Below are 22,088 nucleotides of genomic sequence, written 5' to 3' on the forward strand. Positions count from 1 at the left end.
ACTAAACTCTAACTCTGTTACACTAACAAACATTGCATTTTTTTTAAAAAGTTCAGTTTTATATTAAATTGATATGATCTATTCTTAACATTTCTACTGTACTGTTAACATTTTTGTCACCACGATTTGAATTGATGTGCACATGAATAAAAGGGTTGGTTCACCCCAAAATTAAAATTCAGACATTGTTTACCGACTTCTTTTGCAGAATTTTTATTTCTCTCTCTTTCTCTCTCTCTATTCAGTTAATGGAGGTTTCAAGCTTTAAAAAGGACACCAAAAGCCCCATAAAATTGACCCATAGGCCTACAACTTTTATGCCATTATTCACTGATAAACTTCCTCTCTGGTGAGAGAGATTTAAAGCTGAGAACCAGGTCATTCTGACAGCTTTTTTTGATGAAAAACATTTTGCTCAAAGAATGAGCCATATGTCAATTTTAAAGAATAACTGTTTAAGTGATCAGTCTGTTCCTCATGAAAAGCTGTTGTATAGATTCAGAAGATTAATAATGCACAATATGGACCACTTGTATGATACTTGTGGTCTTTTGTGTCCTTTTTGAAGCTTGAAAGCTTTAGTATTGTCTGATAATGTGTCAGATGATGACTGCTAAAGTTTTTTTGAGGTATGGCTCCAGTCTCTGCTTTTCTGTTCAGGCTCATCTAACGGAAAGATGTGTTACACCTGCAATGACACAAACTGTTCAACCAATAGAACACTGGATTGTAAAGGTGTTGAGGACAAGTGCATCACTGGAACAGGTAAGTCATGGATAACTGCTTCTTGAAATCTAAAGTAATGACCTGTTATACAGAGACAGAATTGCTGTTTCCTAATGTACATAAATGAGTTTTTTTCTGCTTAAAACAGTCTTCTCTTTTCTCTCAGCTACATTAAATGGCATCAATATAACTTTGAAAGGATGTGCTAGCAAAGCCTTCTGTGACAATTATAATGTATTGTGATTCATATTTAATGTTTCATGTCATGACGCAGGCCTGCGTAACAGTGCCCAGAGTCTGACACAGGGAGCTGTGCTGCTGCTGGTACCAATACTTCCCGTCCTTTTTTCCATCTGAGATCTGTTTTAGGAGGTTTTGTTATGGTTTTATTAGTATGTGTATGCTCTTTTTTTATTTTAATTTTGTAAATGTAAAGCAGTTTCAAGAAACACCTTTTATGATTAATTGAGGGTCATTGTAACGAATCAGCTCATGGGAAATATGAATAATTAATCATAACTAGTTATAATTAATTATGAATATTTTAGATCTGCTGTAGATATTTAGCTGACTTCTCAGGGTCAGCTGTCTTGTCAATTCTAAGAACGTTAATTTCCTGGTTAAGGGAAATAACTTCCTTACTGTACAATTCTACAAAAGCTTGTAGCATAAATCTGCATGATTAAGTGACTCCAGTTATGAGCTATATATATGTAAGCTGACAGGAGTGAGTATTTCGATCATAAGCCTGCATAAAACAGTATACACTCTCAACGACCAAATACACGATGACAATAATTTACACAATGACCTGAAGGATACACTGTTCATTCAAAGAAAGGTTTTCCTATGAATTAATTAGTAGAAAAGTAAATTTCTAGGGTGCATCGTGCCTCTTGCTCTGGAAAATGCAGTGAGAGTCTCTGCTCACATTCCTTTAGATCGTAAATGTATCTGGTGTCAGTGTTGCTATGGAACCAGGGGCCTGTTCGGCTTCCTGGGGTGTTACAGAGTATTTGTTAAATCTAGCTAACAAAATATATATTGTGTGTTTGAGTGGTCCAGACGCTACAGTCATTCATTTGTTTCAAATGACTACCTGTCTGCTATAAATTGTGCTTTTGTATTTCTAATCATGAATCTAATCATGTATAATAAAAATTAAGTCCTTGTTATGTGCAAAAAGATGAGAAAGCATGAAGAGTAACATTGAATAATAATTTTATATTGACACAAGTTAAATTAAAGCACACTTTCACTGTCACATGAGCTCATACACTTAAGCTGTGCTATATATATTTGTAAAGTAGTATTATTTATATATTTTCTACAAATGGATTGCATTTTGTGGACAGAGCAAGAGATCATATGAAATTAGTTTTGTGAGTTAATTACATTGTGAAATGATAAACAACTATTTGGATTCAATTTTCATTTAATCAGAAAGGTAGGAAATGTTGATGTTGGCTGTTTGCATCTTTGGTTATACAATATTATTGAAAGACAGCTGGGATACTTTGATGGTTAAGTGCAGGCTGACTAACAATCTTTTAAGATTTTGTAATCAAGCACAGATTAACCTCTGCGTGTTTGTCTGTACATGTTAAATATAAAAGTAGATGCATTTAAATACAACCACAAACATTAATCCACATTATACCATATGTTTTCTCAAGCTGTTATGTAGCTCTACAGATACACTTCCATAGGATAATGCAGGATTGCCTTGTGAAGTCATTGTAAAAAAAAACAAAAAAACAACAACAAAAAAACAAGCTAACAAACTTCATGCCTCCACCTAAGCTCCGCCCACAGAAAACGTCAAAATGTTTACTAACAGAAAAAGGGTATATTTATCAAATGAATAAAATTAAAACCTACAATGGCGAATGCTTGGCTTATGAATATTAATCAGGTTACGTGACTGGTAGTCTGCCAAGCGACGTCTTCATAGCGTAGGCTAAGTAATATTTATGAGCGATGGTGTCGCCACAGTAGCGCTCATTCCCGTATGCTGGTGGGCGGGGCCTGTCAATTCCAGTCAGTGCCTCAAACGAAACAAGCAGTCGCCCGAAACACCAACACATCTCTTTAATCAAGTTTCAGAAATTTTGTAACTGGCTTTATGCATAAATTAAACTGAATATATTGTGGTAATATAAACTTAATATACATTTTTTTTACTACCACGTCTTCATGTTCAGAGTTGAAAATGCAGTTATTGATCCATCCTGAGATTTTTATTTCACCGGTTTAACATCACTAACAGGCGAGTGTGTTCTTATTGCCTATTTTTCCAAAAATATGAAATTAGATATTTACAAGATTAAATTTTTTTATTGTAAAACATAATTGTACATATTCGATCATTTATTGTAATTGTATTACTAATAATTAGGCTAATGAATACAATAAACAGACTTCATAAGTGGCATCAGCTCTGTTAGTTCCATAGATACAGTGCATTCCAAATACTTTTTTTAGTTGAATCCTCTTTTCAAAGAATAAACAACCTTGAAATTTCAAAATTAACCATTCCCTATATGCATGGTACAAATAAATCCTTCACTGGCGCTGCCATCACTTAGAATAAGCAGCCTGTATTTAACCTATTCTACAGGCTTTGTCACTATGATCAATGCAAATAAAATGAATCAAATAACACTTGAATACTTAGACTCTCCCTAAAAATAAGTGCAAGTATGCAAGCCTAGAATCCAAGTTATTGAATATGTTAAACTAATATAACATAACAACAAGTATTTGCCTAGTCAGGTGAATTTTATTATTTGCATTTAGCTTTCTGTTTTTTTTTTATCAGAAGAGACATGTGACTGTGATTCTTTTTTGTGTCACTACCAAGCAGTCAAGATCTTTTTTAAAGAAACACATGGTTTCCCTGAAGATGTATAAATGCTTATGCATGTAGTCTGCAGAATGCATTCAGTGCAGAGGTGCAGATGCTGTGGCATGATTTTGAACAGTAATTAGCACGCATGCTAGTTAAAAAAAGCTCGACTGAAAAGCACAACAGTCAGTTTGCAACTTTTGCACAAAAAAACACGTCTAGGTTGTGACAAGAATGACAATTTGAGAGGCCCTCAGTGTAGAACATGGTGATGAGCTCTGTTAATAAATAACTCAGATGAGAACCAAGCAATATTACATAGAACATTGTGGTTAGAAGCCAACCATTCTTTCCAAAAGGCCTTTTTTATATTTGTCTTCATATTTTGCTTAAAACACTTGCAAATAACTTGCAAGTTATGTGAAATATCTATTTTTACCTTTTAATGACTTTCTCTCTTACAGAGACATGACTTAAAGCTGCAGGTGCAGACAGACATGAATAAGCAAAACCTCTTTTAGTGTTTACAGACTTGAAACGTCTCCTTTTTGCCATTTAAGACAAATCAAAACATAATTTCCCCCCTCAATTACATTAAAACATTCTTTATGTCGTCCCTGATTCACATCATTTTAAATTTGAAACCTTTGTTTTATAATACCGTAGTATGGCCACTTGCCAGTCTTCTATAAGTTGGGCTGGTGTGTTTTGGGTTTTGACTAAATGGTCACGGAACTGTCATTTTTTGTGTGAGTCTATTCATTAACCATTTTAAAATTAAGCTTCTTTTGTGGTTGTTGTCTTAGGGCTTCCTGTTTGCAGGATGTCTTCACTGACAGACGCCAGCTGGAGGTAACCACAACACTCTACAGCCATTTTCTTCACCCTGGAGAGGACATGGTCCACTGGGCCACTCGTCTGGTGACATGTGTCTGGATACAGGCTCTAATGTCTTCTGCATTAGAAACTTGTCCCCCAACGGCTCCCATCGCTGTGGACTTCTTAGTGCCGTACCCCATGCCTTACTTCCAGACCCACAATCCCATCCAGAACATAGTTACTAACTCCCTTTTCCAAGAAGTCTATGTGGCCTCTCAGAATGTCATTGAGGCGGTGAACATCACTCTAGGTAAACTTTGGGAACTCCATACGGGACCCGTGGGCAGTCCGGAGTGTGAGATATGCAATTTGTGTGGTATCGCAAGAGATCCCTTCCGTGAGGACACAGACAACGAGGTGTTGCTCCTAGACACGTTCTTGATGTACTTGTACTCGTGTGGAAGCTCCCAGTATGGAGTTTGCTATTTCCATCAACTCCGTGAAAATGGAAAGCCCCCATGGCTTTCAAAGTGTTTATTCCGGAAGAAGTTCAACTCTCCGCAGTTCTGTCCGGATTGCATCGCTAGTCCTTTGGGAACGAAAGTCTCCATGGTGGAAGAGGGCCAAACGGTGTACTTCTTTGTCGCGGCAACGGTGAACAACAGCGTAACGCAAAAATACGGTCGCATGTCCATTTCCGTACGCCGACCGGTTGCAACTGAGGACGGTTTTTACACCGATGTCAGAGGGCTGACGGTGTTGCCTGCTCTACGGCAGACATACAGCATTGAGTACATCTACAGCTTCTACACGCAGGACTTTGTCTACTTCTTGTCTGTCCAACGAGAGAAAACCGACTTGGACTTGTCGCCCTTTCAGACAAGACTAGGCCGTCTGCCCCGCCATGAGTGGGAGATGCGACGCTACCGTGAAATTGTTTTAGAATGTCACTTTGAGCACAAAAGGCGAAGGAGAAGCAATGGCAGCGAACCTTTCAAAGATGTGGTCTACAACGTGGTTCAAGCAGCCCACTTTGGCAAAGCCGGACGGGAGCTCGCCGATGAGCTGGGTGCTGAAGAAGAGGATGATATCTTATATGGTGTATTTGCTGTAACCGATGACTCGGGCGTTCCTGAACACGATTCAGCACTTTGTGCATTTCCGATGGATACGGTAAACACGGCAATAGATGATGGAGTGGAGGACTGTTGCAAGTCAGGACCAGAGCAGCTTTCCAGAGGTCTTTGCCATTTTCAGCCCTGTGAGAGCTGCCCACATGAGGTTGGTGCATTTTCTCAGTTTATTTTGTTTTTTTGTTCGCAATCATCTGTTCATATTCTGTATGGTTTTGAACCATTAGCAGATAAATCATTTTCTTGGTTAAAAACAACTGAAATTTTACTGTTGTGTACCACAAAAAAAAATCCTTGACTTGTTCCAAAGGAAAACTGCAATTAAACACCACAAATAAACATTTCAAATGTGTAAATGCCACACTGATTCTAACATCAAACTTTAACACATGACATTACGTGTGGTTTCGAAGAAATGGCTGTTGGATTGCATTTCTTGTCCATCATCGCTTTGCATGTTGGCCTTATTTTTTGACTCTTCTGTCTGGTCCCTTCTCACTCTGTCATGTGGCATGGTATTGTTTTACGTTGAGTCTTATCAAGCTTTCTAGTGGGAGTTGTGGTGCCATGCCCGCTTAACAAAAGCTTGAAGATATTTTAATTGGCTTGCTTCTTTCTTTTTTGTTCTTTTGTTGTAAAATGGTTTGATTGACCACAATGTGGGTCATAAGCCTTGTGTATTCTGTCTCATGTCCTTGTGTATAGGACTTCAACTCCTATAGAGAGTAACAGTGTCACTGAAGGCTCTACACTTCATCAAAAACTGTACGGTCTGATCGAAGAAACCATTTAAAAACCTTTTGTAACCATTAACACTGAGACTCTGAGACGAAGTTGTTCATTTTCAGAAACTTAGTAAGTTTTATTTTGCCTCTGGCACATGCACACAAAATACCAAAACATTTATGCAGGAAATAAAAGCAGCTATTGTAGTCCAATAGAATAACTGGGAATAACAAAGTTGCAAAACAGTTTGGTCCCTGTAGGAAAGTCTAACCATTGTGACCTGAAAAAGAGGTTATGCGGAGTTCTAAGTTCCTGTAACCCTTAAAAGGCCTTAAAAGTATATGAATTTCTTAATATAAGTCTGTGATTATCATTCAGGTTTAGGTATGAGGCTGCTTTTGTTTTATACTTGCTGTTGAAAGTGTTTTCTTTAGGCTGTGCTTGTTCTGAGTCTGATTGCCTGAGACTTTACTCATAATTAAGAAATGATTTAAAACTTGACTCAGACTTGCAAAATAATGACCCATGCTTGACCCTGGCATACCAACATTAAAAACCCAAATTTCTAGGTTTTTGGTGCTTCCATCATTTTGAGTTTTAACATGTTCAAAACAAGTTGCTTAAGTAGCCTGTGCTTTTGTTCTATCTGTGTGTGTGTTTTGAAGCTTTTGCTGCACCATCTCTGTTATGAATTTCATATTCAAGCTTGCAGTAGTTCTGTGAGATTATCTAAACTGCTTAACTCTAATGTTCCCCTGCTCTGTACTACAGCAGGATTCTCAGAAAACAATCTCAGCCCCTTACAGGATGAGTTTTCTTTCATTACCGCAAGCATTAGAAGTCTGATTTTGAGCTTTGTGAATATACAGGTAGGTAGGCTGTTTGAACATTAAAAATAGATAATGGAAAAATTATGCACTTGTGAGGCAAAGTGGTCTAGAGGAACATTTTCTGGCATGCAGCAGCTAGATCACTTTATGGCTCCACTGAAGGTGTCAAAGAAACTTGAAAGAAAGCAGAACACTGAGTTAATGCTTGTAGTATGTATTCTTAAACTATCATGAGTATGTGTATTATGTAAGTATGCTAAATCTTTTCTCAAAATGAGCTCTTTTGCCTAGCCATTTGCAGTTACATTTAACCAGCATTTGTTAAGGTGATTTTTAATAAATGCATGAGATCAGTACCCCTTATGTACCACTTGGTTTGATATTTTTATATCTAATGCAGTGATTAATTTTTACATGTGTAAATTAATTTTATGGCCACTGCATACTTACAAAATAATCTTTTTAAAACCTTCATTAAAACAAAAACATGAACTAATTTATATCATATCTGTAAATTTTTTTTGTTTGCCTATAATGCTAATGTACAATTGAAATGAGTGACAAGCTGAATAAATGTGGTTCAGATTTCTTAAAAGCTGCGAAGACCATCAATCTTTTCTCAAAATGAGCTCTTTTGCCTAGCCATTTGCAGTTACATTTAACCAGCATTTGTTAAGGTGATTTTTAATAAATGCATGAGATCAGTACCCCTTATGTACCACTTGGTTTGATATTTTTATATCTAATGCAGTGATTAATTTTTACATGTGTAAATTATTTTTATGGCCACTGCATACTTACAAAATAATCTTTTTAAAACCTTCATTAAAACAAAAACATGAACTAATTTATATCATATCTGTAAATTTTTTTTGTTTGCCTATAATGCTAATGTACAATTGAAATGAGTGACAAGCTGAATAAATGTGGTTCAGATTTCTTAAAAGCTGCGAAGACCATAATTTTAGTGTTCAGATGAGAATTAGCCACTTTCACAATCTAAACAACGTGTGGGATAATGTCTCAGAAATCTCAAGGTGTGATTGTGAGTTTGCTGCCATAAAAGCAGAGTTTACAGATGGTATGAGTGTGTGTTTGTGCAGTTAAAAGAATAGGGTTTTCCATTGAGGTCAATGTTTATGGGAAATGTGTGGAAAAAGGAGAAAATGACAGTCTCATTTTTGAGATTCCAATGAGAGACACTCACCAGATCACTCATTTTGGATGCACTTGTTGAAAAGTATAATTTACACACATTTGAACAGATAGAAGTGTTGTTGTGTTTATTATTATTATTATTATTATTAGTATAGTAGTAGTAGTAGTAGTAGTAAAAAACATAATCTGTAAATATAGAACTCCTCTAATTTGTGTTAAATCAGTCTACTGTACATGCAGAAAAAAAAAAAAGATTATTAGAGTGTTTCCACACTGGAAATGAATTTGTAAAAATTATCATGACTGTCTTTGTTTTTCTAAAAAATATATATATTTTCAGGCTAAAACATCAGTCTTGATTAGCTAGCACCACTTTATAAGGAAAGTTTACACTCACAGCGACTTCACAGGGCCATGATTTGGTTAGTCATTGTGTGGTTGTCTTTTGTCTGATGTTGGGAATTTCAGTTTTTTGTTTGGAATATCAGACTCCCAGACAATACATAAATTGGAGAGAGCGACATGTGATAGTTTACAGCAGATCAGCGTAGAACCGCAGATCACTGCAGTACTGAAGTACCCAAATGAGAGATTGAGTTCTTTTGTGTTATGTTAGGAATTCTTGTGGTGAGAATCTAAATTGGTGGCCTAGATTACTGGAATATCCGAAATATACAAAACATTATCCACGTATTTCACTAAAATGTATATTCTTCTTAGCTCTAGAAAACCTATCTATCTATCTAGCTGTCTGTCTGTCTGCCTGCCTGCCTGCCTGCCTGCCTGCCTGCCTGCCTGCCTGCCTGCCTGCCTGCCTGCCTGCCTGCCTGCCTGCCTGCCTGCCTGCCTGCCTGCCTGCCTGCCTGCCTGCCTGCCTGCCTGCCTGCCTGCCTGCCTGCCTGCCTGCCTGCCTGCCTGCCTGCCTGCCTGCCTGCCTGTCTGCCTGCTTGTCTGCCTGCCTGCCTGTCTGTCTGTCTGACTGTCTACCATCTAAAAATAAAAATGAGCACATAACTTTAATAAAGCAGTGCAATGTTGATTATTTTATTGCATATGTATGATCAGAGCATGGAGCACAATATGACCTGCAGAGATCAGCCCACCCTGGTGTCTCAGCCATGCTACAGAGTCGACCTCTTCAACAGACAGATGAGAGGTGTTCTGCTCACTTCACTGCTGGTCACCAGCATCGAGAACAAGACCGTGGCTCATATAGGCACATCAGACGGGAGACTCCTGCAGGTATGGATCATAAAGAAGACTATGTCAGTTTCATTAATCATTACTTTAACCTCTTTTCTTTTTTATGCCACAGCTTGTCCTGAGAAGGTCCAGCCCCATCATCTTTGTCAATTACTCCCTTGTAGAGAACCAGAAGGTGTCGTCTACCGCAGCGGTTCTCTCCCCGGACCATCTACTGTTTGTGGTTGGAGATAAGGTGTGTAGCATAAAATAATTAAAGGAATTAATCAGATGTAATTTCAACCATGATTTCTCTTACATTTTTTTTAAGTAGTATGCAGTATGAAGTATGCTAGTATTTCAGTTGGATATGGCCAAGATTACAGAAGGCTGTATTCCTTTTTTGGGCTAATGATGGTTATATAATTAAAACTGGCAGATGATTCAGGTGCCTCAGAGGGGTCCGGGTTGTCGGCACTTCCTCACATGCGCCATGTGTCTGATTGCACCAAAGTTCATGGGATGTGGCTGGTGCTCGGGTCAGTGCACCTGGGGTTCGGAGTGCAGGAAACACTGGGGAAATGAGTCCTGTTCGCCCGGCATCACAGAGGTGAGATATTAAGCATTATTATTTGTTAATAAGGTTTATCCGTCAGTGACTCGTTTGTAAAAATGTATTGTACAGTCTACAACAAGAATCTAGATTATAAAACTAGATTAATATTTTCACATATGTTTAATAGTCTGGACAATATTTGAAACATTAGATATTTATTTATAAAAATGTATTTATATTATTTTAAATATTTGATAAGTACTTGTATTGATATATGTAAATATTTATATATATCCTCATTTTTATGCACAGTGTGAGCAGGCATATAGCAAATGCATATGGAAATGTTCTGTGTAGTTTTTCCCCAAAACAGCACCCCCTGATGGTCAGAGTGAGATGACTCTGTGTGGATGGGAGTTCCAGTCGCCCCTGCGACCCGCCATCACGACCAGAACCCATGAGGTGAAGCTGGGAGAAACCGCCTGTGTGGTTCAGCCTCACAAAAGCAACAGCACACAGTAAGTATTACTGATTTCATGCAGGGTTATTAGTTGACTAAAACTAAATCTGAAACTAAAAGAAAAAGAAAAATTGTAACTTGACATAAAATACTACTTGCCCAAGCAACAGTTCTCATTTTAATTTAGTTTAACTTGACTGTATATTCATAAAACAATCATGCATAATAGATGCATAACAGATTTCGAACACGTTTTGGTTACGTTTTATATGTTTTTTCAAAGGAAACTGTTTATTTTAAGTCTGGACATTTTTATGCTCAGCTTGTTGTGTAAGATCCGTTCTGGGGCAACAGAACCACGTTTTAAAACCGTGAACATCACAGCTAAGGTGCACGAGGGCCGAGTGGAGGGACGATATTCCATTGAAGGAAGTGCAGAGATGCCTGGATTCACCTTTGTGGTAATTAATTTATTCGTTACACAAACAAAACATCAACCAAAAATCCTCCATCTGATTTTTAACAATAGTCATTAGTAAGCTTGTTCATACTAGATAACCTTTGCCTAACATATTTTTTTTACACCAGGTTCCAAACATCACTGAGGTCCAGCCTGACTATGGGCCTGTGAACGGAGGAACCCTCATCACTATCACAGGTCCTTATCTGGACTCTGGGAAGAACAGGAAAGTTACACTTGATGGAGAAACATGTCCAATCCAAAGGTGTGTGTGTGTATTCATTATATCAAATGGGGGGCCTGTGATGGAACTGCAGAAGTATTGCTAATTGTATTAAAATTAGGTACACTGTTGCTTAAAAATTTGGGGTTGGTTAGATTGTTTATGTTTTTGAATGAAGTCTCTTATGCTCACCCAGGCTTCATTTATCTGGGGGAAAATAAATTTAAAAAATGTATGAAGTGACCCCTGTTTAAATTTTCAGCTCTGTCTATTTATGTTCTCTGTTTAAGATTATATGTAGTGTTCGTGTTCTAAAGGGAATGTTGTTCCACCTACAGTGTAACTGTGGTAAGAGGAAACCTGTCCTCCATCATATGTCTCTCTCAGCCTGTGACGGAGGTGAAAGATGTGGTGCTCCGTGTGTACGTTGATAAGTCACGTGTGGTGACCACTAAAGTCTTCCGCTACAAGAAGACCCCTGAAATTCTTGCTGTGCTGCCTGATTGCAGCTTTGACAGGTAGATTCAGAAAGTCATAAGTTGTTTACTTTTTGGCAGTTCAGAAAACTTTCAGAAAAGGAATAGAATGTCTAATATTTTATTTTTCTAAATTGCAGTGGGTCAAGAATCATCATTGAATGCCGAAATCTGGACTCTGTCTACAGAACTGTCGTCTACTTTAAACCCAAAGAAAGCCACCTTAAACCTGTTTCCACTGTATGAACTGTAAACTTTCACTCCCGTATTGATCTGTTGCCTTGTTTTTTTTAAATATATATATATTTTTTTTGCTTAATATTTTAAAATAAAAGTTCTTTGTAACACTCTTTAAGTTTCAGAACTTCCAGAGTTCAAATCTATTTATTGAAAATAAAGTTAGATGAAAAAATGTTTTGTTTTAAAATCCTCCAGAACATTAACAGAAATTTAGCCCAACCCATGGTAATGTAATAAGAAAGTAGCATGATAGACAATATTCAATACTAGAACTAGTCAAATTTTGTGCAGCTTCTGGCTGTGTAGCACCTACAGCTCTGCAGATGCTACATTATCTAAATGTTAGAAGAGTGGCTTTTACATTTCAGTCTGATCTCAGTTTGAGCGGCATGTTTTCAAAGCATTGTATCTTATTTTATTTGTGTTTAAGGTCATATATTTAGTGTTGGGTGACTCTGTCTACTCTCTTTAATGACCACAACAACACTACATAGGTTTTTATAACTTCATAACAGACTTGTCTCAGTTCTTCCACTGAGAGCTGTGATCATGATTTAAAGATTAAAGTGTTTTAAATCTATACCTTAGTAGTACAACTTTAGCATTTGCCAGTTTCTGGATCAAAGCAAACAGATATAGATTTGTGAGCACATTACATTTTTCTTCTTTCACATTTGCTTCATACTGTTGTTCCCTGAAGGAGTGCAGAGGGAAAGCAATACCCACCCGTATGGAGTGCATCACCCCCGTCTTCCATCGAGATGAGACAGAAGAGGGTGAGCTCTCGTTTGACATGGATGGAGTGCTCGGCCTGTGGAAACAAGACTTCTCCTACCACCCCTATGGCAGACCCATCCCATTTGAGACTGAAGGTCACATACTAAGACTCTACCCCGGGTTTGATGAAGTGTCCTTGCATGTATGTAGATACATCCATGAGTACAATCCCATTATTTCATTGCTGCACTTTTTCACTTTTAATCATCTTTCTGACAAAACATTTACAATCTAAGATTCAAAATCTTTCTTCCTCATGACGCAGCACCAGAAGTTGAACCTTGTGAGCTCCTGCATGTCAATCACGATGACGGTTGGAGATGTTGACTGTGGTGCTAAAGTTTTAGATAATGAGATCACATGCAGGATCCCTAATAATCTCACCATTCCCAGGGAGGGTTTACCTGTGAAGGTGAGTGTGTGTAAATCTATAAATGCAGTAAAACACCTCATCTTTAGCCAAAGCAAATTAGTTGCATAATACAACCTCACACACTGATGTCTGTATTTTCCTGTACCAGGTAACAGTTAATGGATACACACATAATGTTGGGACCGTAATCTTGGTCAGTAACCACTATATGGTGGGTATTGTGCTTGGCATACTGGCAGCTCTGGTCACGGGTGCGGTTATGGCCTTTATCGTGCTGAAACACCTGAGGAAATAGAAAAAAGGTGAGCACAAATTATGCCACGTCCTACTAATGCAAATCTTTTGCAGTCATTCCTAAATTTCATATCTTACCAAGCACAGCTGTTATGAAAAAAGGCAGTTTTATTCAGTTTTATCCTTCTTTACCCACAGCTTCGCTGGCAGAAAATCGCCTGTCTTACTTTTCCCATAGTCGTTCACGTAATAATAGTGTGGATTTATGCCCCTTAGGAGACTACAGACGTGGTGAGACAACATCTTCACATTGGCAACACATTTTAATTTATGAAACTTTGAAGTTGAAGTCTACAGATACTTTAGAAACATTAGGTTGTTTGGTGTTTGCAGAAGTGCCCCTCACAACCATCCCTGCACCTACTGGAGCCGTGGCGTTCCCCGGCCTGGCCTACACAGGCACCCTGGACACAACCCTGACTCCTCTCATGCCCCCAGAGAAGATCTCCATCACCAGTTTCCGCCCTGAGCTGCTGGAGGAGGTGAAGGACGTGCTGATCCCAGCCTCCATGCTCAAGGTTCACCACCACCAGATCATCGGAAAAGGTGTTTATAAATAAAATATACTGTATGCTGAAAATAAGTTTAATACACTACCTCTCAAAGGTTTAGAGGTCTGTAAGATTTTTAAAGTATCTTCTCACCATTGATGTATTTATTTGATTAAAATTCAGTAAAAACAGTAATATTGTAAAAATGTTTTTACAATTTAAAATAACTGTTTTCTATTTAAATTTATTTTAAAATATAATTTGCTCCTGTGATTCAAAGCTGAATTTCAGCATCATGCCTCCAGTCTTCAGTATCACATGATCCTTCAGAAATCATTCTAATATGCTGATTTGCTGCTCAAGAAACATTTCTTATTATTATTATCAATGTTGAAAACAGTTATGCTACTTAATATTTTTTATGGAATTCATGACGCTTTTTTTCTTCAGAATTATTTAAAGAACATTCAAAACAGCAGAATTTGTTTTTAATATAATTTTTTTATAACATTATAAATGTCTTTTGATTAATTCATAAGTCTTTGCAGAATAAAAGTAGTCAATTCTTAAAAGAAAAGAAAATTACCTGAATCTTACTGACCCCAAACTCCAGGGTTTAGAACAAGACATTGCATCATTTCTAAAAAACAAAAAAAGTTATTGGAAAAGGGAATAAGGTCATGTTATAAACATGAAGATTATTGGCACTGTTAATAAACATGTTTTTTTTTTTTGTAGGACACTTTGGGACAGTTTACCATGGTTACCTCACTGACCACAACAACAGATAAATCCATTGTGCTGTGAAATCTCTTAACAGTAAGAAACTCCTCAATGAAAAGAGCTCATAAAGATACTCATGAAGAACCGAACTACCCTCTCGGGATTACCTGCCTGATTAAAAAAAAACAGTTATTTCTCACGATGAGCTGCCTTGAAAATTGGGTTAGCTGTTAGCTGTAGCAGCAGTAGTGTTCCTGTTGCTTAAACATTAGATTGTGGTTTTAGCAACAATAGGTCATGGGTACAATTCTCAGGGAATGCATGAACTGATTAAATGTGTATTGTACCTTGAATGCAATATAAGATTCTTCAGATAAAAGGGTCTGCATGCATAAATGTAGCAGTGGTTTATGCAAAAGTTTTAAACAATATTTTGAGACATAGGTTATTTTTTTTAAAAGACTGATCTCTAAATGTAAATTGACATTAGATTGTGGTTTTAGCAACAATAGGTCATGGGTACAATTCTCAGGGAATGCATGAACTGATTAAATGTGTATTGTACCTTGAATGCAATATAAGATTCTTCAGATAAAAGGGTCTACATGCATAAATGTAGCAGTGGTTTATGCAAAAGTTTTAAACAATATTTTGAGACATAGGTTATTTTTTTAAAAGACTGATCTCTAAATGTAAATTGATTTCAATGGCTTAAATAATATAAATGTGTACTTGCAACTGTATTTTCTCACATTCTGTCTCTCTGGTAGGAATAACAGATGTGGAAGAAGTGGAGCAGTTTCTGAAAGAGGGCATTCTGATGAAGGGATTTCATCACAGTAATGTCCTCTCTCTGCTGGGTATTCTGCTTCCTGAAGAGGGACTTCCCTTGGTGGTCTTACCTTATATGAAACATGGAGACTTGCGTCATTTCATTCGCTGTGAGAAGAGGGTCAGTTGCTAGAACTTAAACTCTTAACATATCAAATATGTTATGTATTTAGCCTTTTACCTTTACCTTACACAATAGTTTTGTATTTGTGGATGGACTTCACAACATAACCTCCTGCACAGCTCAGAATCAAGTTCATGACCTTTACCGAAGCTCCAGCGGTAATGTTTCCAATAAGTACACAGACTCAATGTGTGCTTGTTATATATGAGTCTTATGTAGTTTTGTCGTCTTACCCTAGAATCCCACAGTTAAGGATTTGATTGGCTTCGGGCTCCAGGTTGCTAAAGGAATGGAGTATTTAGCACAAAAGAAATTTGTACACCGGGATCTGGCAGCACGCAATTGCATGTGAGTGTTGCATGCACAAAGATTTGGCTTTAAGGCCCTGATATACTTGTATAAGTGAACTAGAGTGACATAATTTCAAACAAAATCAAGCCAAATTAAGTTTGTTTGGAGTTCGTTTCGACCGTTCAGAATAGCTTGCCAAAGCTAACTTTCCAGAAAGTTCAGCTGGCAAACACCATCGAACTACCATTGGTCTGTGGCGATTACATTTTTGTAACTTTAACTTGACTTTGACGTGGAAACCTTCTCTGATTAATTTCTCTGTATATTCCATCTAGGTCAGACGTAAGTACACATGTGAACACACTGGAGAGCTGTTAATAGTATAAATTAAAGTTGCAATTCTAATTTAAAGTATTTACATGTTAAGTAATGGTATAATGCTGCTCAGCTGTTTCAAACTTCTTTTTACTTCTATATCGGGGGAATTTAGTGCTCCAAACCAGAATGTCAGAACATTAAGTAATTATTTACATTGACCTACCAACTGTTCTTTGCTTATGTATGTAAATACACACTGATGCTCAACAGACAATTGTGAATCAATTGTGAATTTGGAAGTGACTGAACCAATATTCTCTAAGGCTTGATGAATCCTACACTGTAAAGGTGGCAGACTTTGGAATGGCTCGAGATGTGCTGGAGAAGGAGTACTACAGTGTCCAGGACCACAGGAAAGCCAAATTACCCGTCAAATGGATGGCCATTGAGAGCCTGCAGACGCAGAAGTTCACAACCAAGTCAGATGTGGTGAGCAACATGTTTACTTCAACCAATGGATTAAATTTAGGATTTGTCATGTGACCTTCTCAACACTCTTTTATTTTGTCTTTTACTGTAGTGGTCTTTTGGGGTTTTAATATGGGAGATGCTCACACGAGGAGCCAGTCCATATCCTGAAGTTGACCCATATGACGTCACACATTACCTTCTAAAGGGCCGACGGCTGCCTCAGCCACAATATTGTCCAGATCCATTGTAAGTTTTTCCTTTTTTTTTGCAATATGTATTTATGCTCCAACTTACTCTTCTCAGTTAATCAAAATTGCCGACCTAAAGTAGAAAGTTTGGTTGATTGAAAGAGGGCGGTTTAGTTCTCTAGAAGGTTTCCCTTTCATTTGTTTTTGGAAATTGTTCCACAGCAGAACAGAGAGAGTGACATGGCCTTTTGAAAATGCAATGGTTTTAAGTAACTGTCAGTAAGTTTAGTGTTTTTCCACCATTTGAGGTTCAGAGGGTTTAGAGCTTACTCAGTATTCAGAGCAGTGGAAAAGGTCATCTGAAAGGCTATTGTGAATGTCCCTTCAATTATCCAACACCTCAAGCACTGCCCAGAGAGTTAATCATCATTCCCTTTCAGACAGATGGAAATATTTAAAAACCAACATAGTGACACTAAAAAAACTTGCAAACCTTTAGAAACTTCCAGCAATCACTAACCAGGCCTTTAGCTTTTAGCCAGAGTTGTTGCTATGAAAAATGTGTTGTGGAATGTTTTAAGAGATTTATTTTTTTTCTATAGTTTTTTTTTTAAGAAATTGCTTTTATTCAATAATACTGTATTATATTGATCAATGTTGATAGTAAAGACTTTTATAAAGTTACAACATTTCTATTTCAAACATGCTGTTCTTCTGAACTTTGTGTTCATCAAAGAATCCTGAAAACATGTATGACAGTTTAAAAAAAATATTAGGCAGCACAACTGTTTTCAACTGTTTTCAACATTGAACAACAGGAATGTTTCTTGAGCACCAAATCAGCATATTAGGCCCTATTTACACTACAACGGTGTTTTAAAATGAAAACGATCCTCGTCTACACTGGCGTCTTTACTGCGTTTCAGAAATGATCTCCGTCCACACTACACAACCGAAAACGCATGTCACATGACCATTCATTCAGGTACAACCATAAATATGTACAATGAGCATGATGTTATTGTTTATACGGTCTTCAAGCATACGCAGAGCCTACTTTTTCAAAAGTCCCCATTTTGGTCCATTTACACTGAAACACAACACCGGAGTTTTCAAACTAATACGGGGTCTGCTGCATTTTCGAAAGTCTCAAACGACAGGCGTCATATAAAAAATAATAATGCATTAACTCATACCATACCATATCAACTCAGCCTTCACAGGTTGTTGTTTTGAACATAAATCATGACACCTCCACATTTCTTCTTTGTAAAGCTTTAGAAACTCTGGAATACATTAAAAACAAAAAAAAATTGCATAGTGACTCAGAGTGTAGCAACAGGATGTGGAAACATGACCGGTGGTGAGGTCCAGCAATGGAAACTGTGAATGTGTGTGACTCAAGTTCATACGCCTGATTGAGTTCTGATTTATGAACACAGTATGACACTGCCAGTCACTTTTCAATAGAGATTACCCAACTGAGAGATGACTGACCAACTGAGAGATGACTACCCAACTGAGAGATGACTGACTGACCTCTGTATCTGCAGATTCACCATTATGTTACAGTGTTGGGACCCTGACCCTGAGAGGAGACCAGCTTTCTCCACACTAGTGTCCGCTGTGATGAGTATTCTGTCCAGCCTGGAGGGAGAGCACTACATCAGCCTGAAGGTCACATATGTCAATCTGGACCAGCCCCGCCCCTACCCCGCCCTAACAGACTCTGCCGATGAACATGATTCGTTAGATGCCGCTGATGAAGGCTCAGCCTCTAGCTGATTGGCCAACAATTTCGATATTTAATAAAAGGGGGCCTTGTTGACAGGACAGTGACTAGGTTTGAAATGCCAGAATGCTATTTTAACAGGACTGTTTTAAAAGAAATAGTTCACCCTTTACTCACTCTTAGACCATTCAAGATGTAGATGAGATTATTTTATCATCTGTTTTAGATGAGACAAAACAGTTGATAAAAACATCACAACACTGAACAAACACTTTAATGGTGGATTTCTTACAAACATGCAGCTTTTCACTTCACAAGATGTTAGCATGGATTGGAGTCATGTGGATTACTTGTGGATTATTGTGATGTTTTTATCAGCTGTTTGGACTCGTTCTGACGGCACCCATTCACTGCAGAGGATCCATTGGTGAGCAAGTGATGCTAAATTTTAAAAAAAATTTTCCAAATCTGTTCTGATGAAGAAACAAACTCATCAACGCCTTGGATGTCTTAAGGGTAAGTACATTTTCAACAAGTATTCCATTTCAAAGTCCATAGTCCATTATGTGGCAGAATGCCACAAAATATTTAAATCTTTTGAGATATTTAGTTCAGATGACATTTTATGTATTGCATATAACAGACACAATACTTGCCAGAGTCAATACAGTCTAAATTACTGTACTGTCTCATGGCTGTGCTTTTAGTTACTATACTTCTGGCCTTGTACTGTATGTGCAGTACTTTCCAGTAGAAATCTACTGTTCATTAAGTTTTCAGTTTTGTGAGATACCTGTGCATAACTTTGAAATCAAGTCAACAGTGACAGCACTGAAAGTGTTAACACACATTTATGTTTCACATTTAAGCACTGCCCTCGTTAGAATATATTTCAGTTGTAGAGGTTGTATATTTTATTTATTTATGTGAATAATTTTCTGTATTTTATTATATATATATATATATATATATATATATATATATATATATATATATATATATATATATATATATATATTACAAATATCAAATACAGAAAAGTCCTGGTCTGCACCACTTGAAGATATTTGTAATCAGTGAACCTATACTTGGTATCGTGATTATATCAGATGCTTGTACAGAAAAAAGGATTCAGTGCACAATGTTTGGGATGAGTCATCGCTGAAAGGTGTTGAGCTGAATAGATCACTGTGCTGCAGTTATAGAGCCTGTAGAAATGAGTGAGAATTTGATATCTGTGACGCACATCCCTAAATAAAATCTGGTTTTGCCAAAGGTGCCAGTTTTACTGTGTGCTTGAATATTCTTGGGTAATACCACCAACCAGCAATATGACCAATGTAGCTTGTCATACTGAAAAATACATGAATGCATTAATGGAACACATTATAATTGGCAAAATCAATTTCAATACGTATTTAGTTGCAAGTAATGAAATTATTTATTCACATGGATATGTAATTTTCATATATTATGTAAGGAAGTTCTGTATTTTTTAGTATTTGGTGGACTTTTGAAAATTAAAATATTAAAATCAGTTTTTGTTCTAATATAATGACAACAGGTCTATATATTGACATTTTATTGAAATATTAAAATTGTACATTATTTTTTGGAGTAAAATATAACTCCGACATGACTGACATTATATTTGTCCCTGCATATTAACCTGGGATAGAAATAAAGTATTTTAACATCCCAAAAACACAAAATGTACCTTTGCGCTTGAGCTATAGATGAACACTAGGGGTCAGTAAAAGCCCTTTCATAACTGAGCAAATATTAAATGAGATGCCTTTTCTTTTTGTTTGGAAAAAGATTCCTTTATGTAATTATGCAGTGTAAATTCCAGTATTTGTTAAATACTGGAAAAATAATGTTTTTTTTTTTTAGTGTGTTCATGTCTTGTTACTGTATGACAGTTTTAATAAATGACTCCTAGTCACTATGCATTATATTCTGTTATGACTATTTAGGCTATAAAACCTGCAATACTGAAATGACTCTATGCAATTACAAAACTCGTTGGCTGACAATGACTGTCTAACTGAGACGTGCAGAGAAAGAAAGAGAGATCCAAGTCAACAAAAGCCACAAAGAACTATACGTTCAGAGGTAGTGAGTCTTATTACAGCAACAGAAACCAATACAAATAAAACAGGAGGAAACAAACATCATAACATTGTTTTTCCCTCCCATGTCCCTCGCTCACTTCCTCTGTTACAAGATAAAAGAACCAAAGTAAATTCCCAGAAGATGCAGCCTTTGATTGTGAGCTCATATCTGCACCAGTGTCAAAAGTGTGTGTGTGTGTGTGTGAGTGAGTGAGAGAAAGAGAATTTCCTACTGGGTGAGCAGAGATGAATAGTGAGCTGTAGACACAGGCAGCTCTCACCGCATATTCACAACCTGCAGCCTTGAACCCTTTCATCATGTTCTAACAGCTCAGATTTAGATCTGCACGCTCTCCACACACACACACACACACACACACACACACACACACACACACACACACACACAGTCAATTACTGATATACCAACATACAAAGCACATACTTCAGCTCTGTTCCAAAAACCAGTGAACTGCCTTGCTGTTTACCTTTTAAGACAGCATTAAAGACTGATATAATGTTGCTGCCTCCTTTTTTTTTATTTTTTATTTTTTTGAATGAAAGTTTTTAGCACTGCTCAATGCCTGCAAAAATCAATTGCTAATAAAATTGGCAATAGGGTGATTTTTAAACTGTTTTTAAAATGATATTGTCTCTTTATCTTACTGCTTTATCTTAAGTCTTAATTATCTTACATCATTTTTTTTTCAGTACCCAACTAACAAAAATGTTTTAAGAATGTTCCCATTTGGCATTGAAATTTCTGAATGTTATGTGACTGTTTTAAAACCTTGTTTTTCTTGGAAATGTAAACATTAAACGTTGCAAACATTAATATATTGTTCTGTAAACATTCTGAAAAAGTAAGAATTTTTGCTCTTTTTACTGAAAAAAAAAAATGCTGAAAATGTATTCACTCTCAGGCTATCCAAGAGATGAGATTATTTCACTGGAGAAAGCAGTATTATGGATAGAGGACTCATATTTTATCTGGAAGCTAAAGACATGATAATAATGACATGATGGATTTGTTTGTTACAATCATGCAGCTTTTCACTTTACAAGACTTTAATTAATGCACTGGATTCATGCAGATTATTGTGATATTTTTAACAGCTGTTTGGAATCTCATTCTCATGTTTGGATCCATTGGTAAGCAAATGATGTAAAGCTAAATTTCTCCAAATCTATCTTGGATGGCATGAGGGTGAGTAAATCTTCAGCTAATTTTCATTTTTGGTGAACTTCCTTTAAGAATGTGTTGTTATTTGCAGTGGTGTAAGCTCCTTAAAATGCTTTCTAGATAGGCAGCTCACTAAGTTTTGTAACAGAGCTCATGTCACATGCTTTGCTTGTGTGATGATACATGCTTCATTCTAATGATGGATTTTAATTGTACAATATTGAAATCAACTGATTAAATTAGCTGACGTGATAGATTTATGCTGCTGGAGTTAGAAAGAGAGATCGATGAGGCTAGTGAGTCAAAAACGAGAAATGTGGTTTCAGTTGTTGTGTTCTAGA

General features: G+C 36.9%; 1 pseudogene; it reads left to right on the forward strand.

Annotated features, from left to right (window-relative positions):
• The first annotated feature begins 4,471 nt into the window (after positions 1–4,471).
• Positions 4,472–18,503, forward strand: LOC107582141 (macrophage-stimulating protein receptor-like; annotated as a pseudogene).
• The last annotated feature ends 3,585 nt before the right edge of the window (positions 18,504–22,088 follow it).

The sequence above is a fragment of the Sinocyclocheilus grahami genome, unplaced genomic scaffold, assembly GCF_001515645.1.
Source record: "Sinocyclocheilus grahami isolate Dianchi unplaced genomic scaffold, SAMN03320097.WGS_v1.1 scaffold3.1, whole genome shotgun sequence".
In the NCBI taxonomy this organism is placed as follows: domain Eukaryota; kingdom Metazoa; phylum Chordata; class Actinopteri; order Cypriniformes; family Cyprinidae; genus Sinocyclocheilus; species Sinocyclocheilus grahami.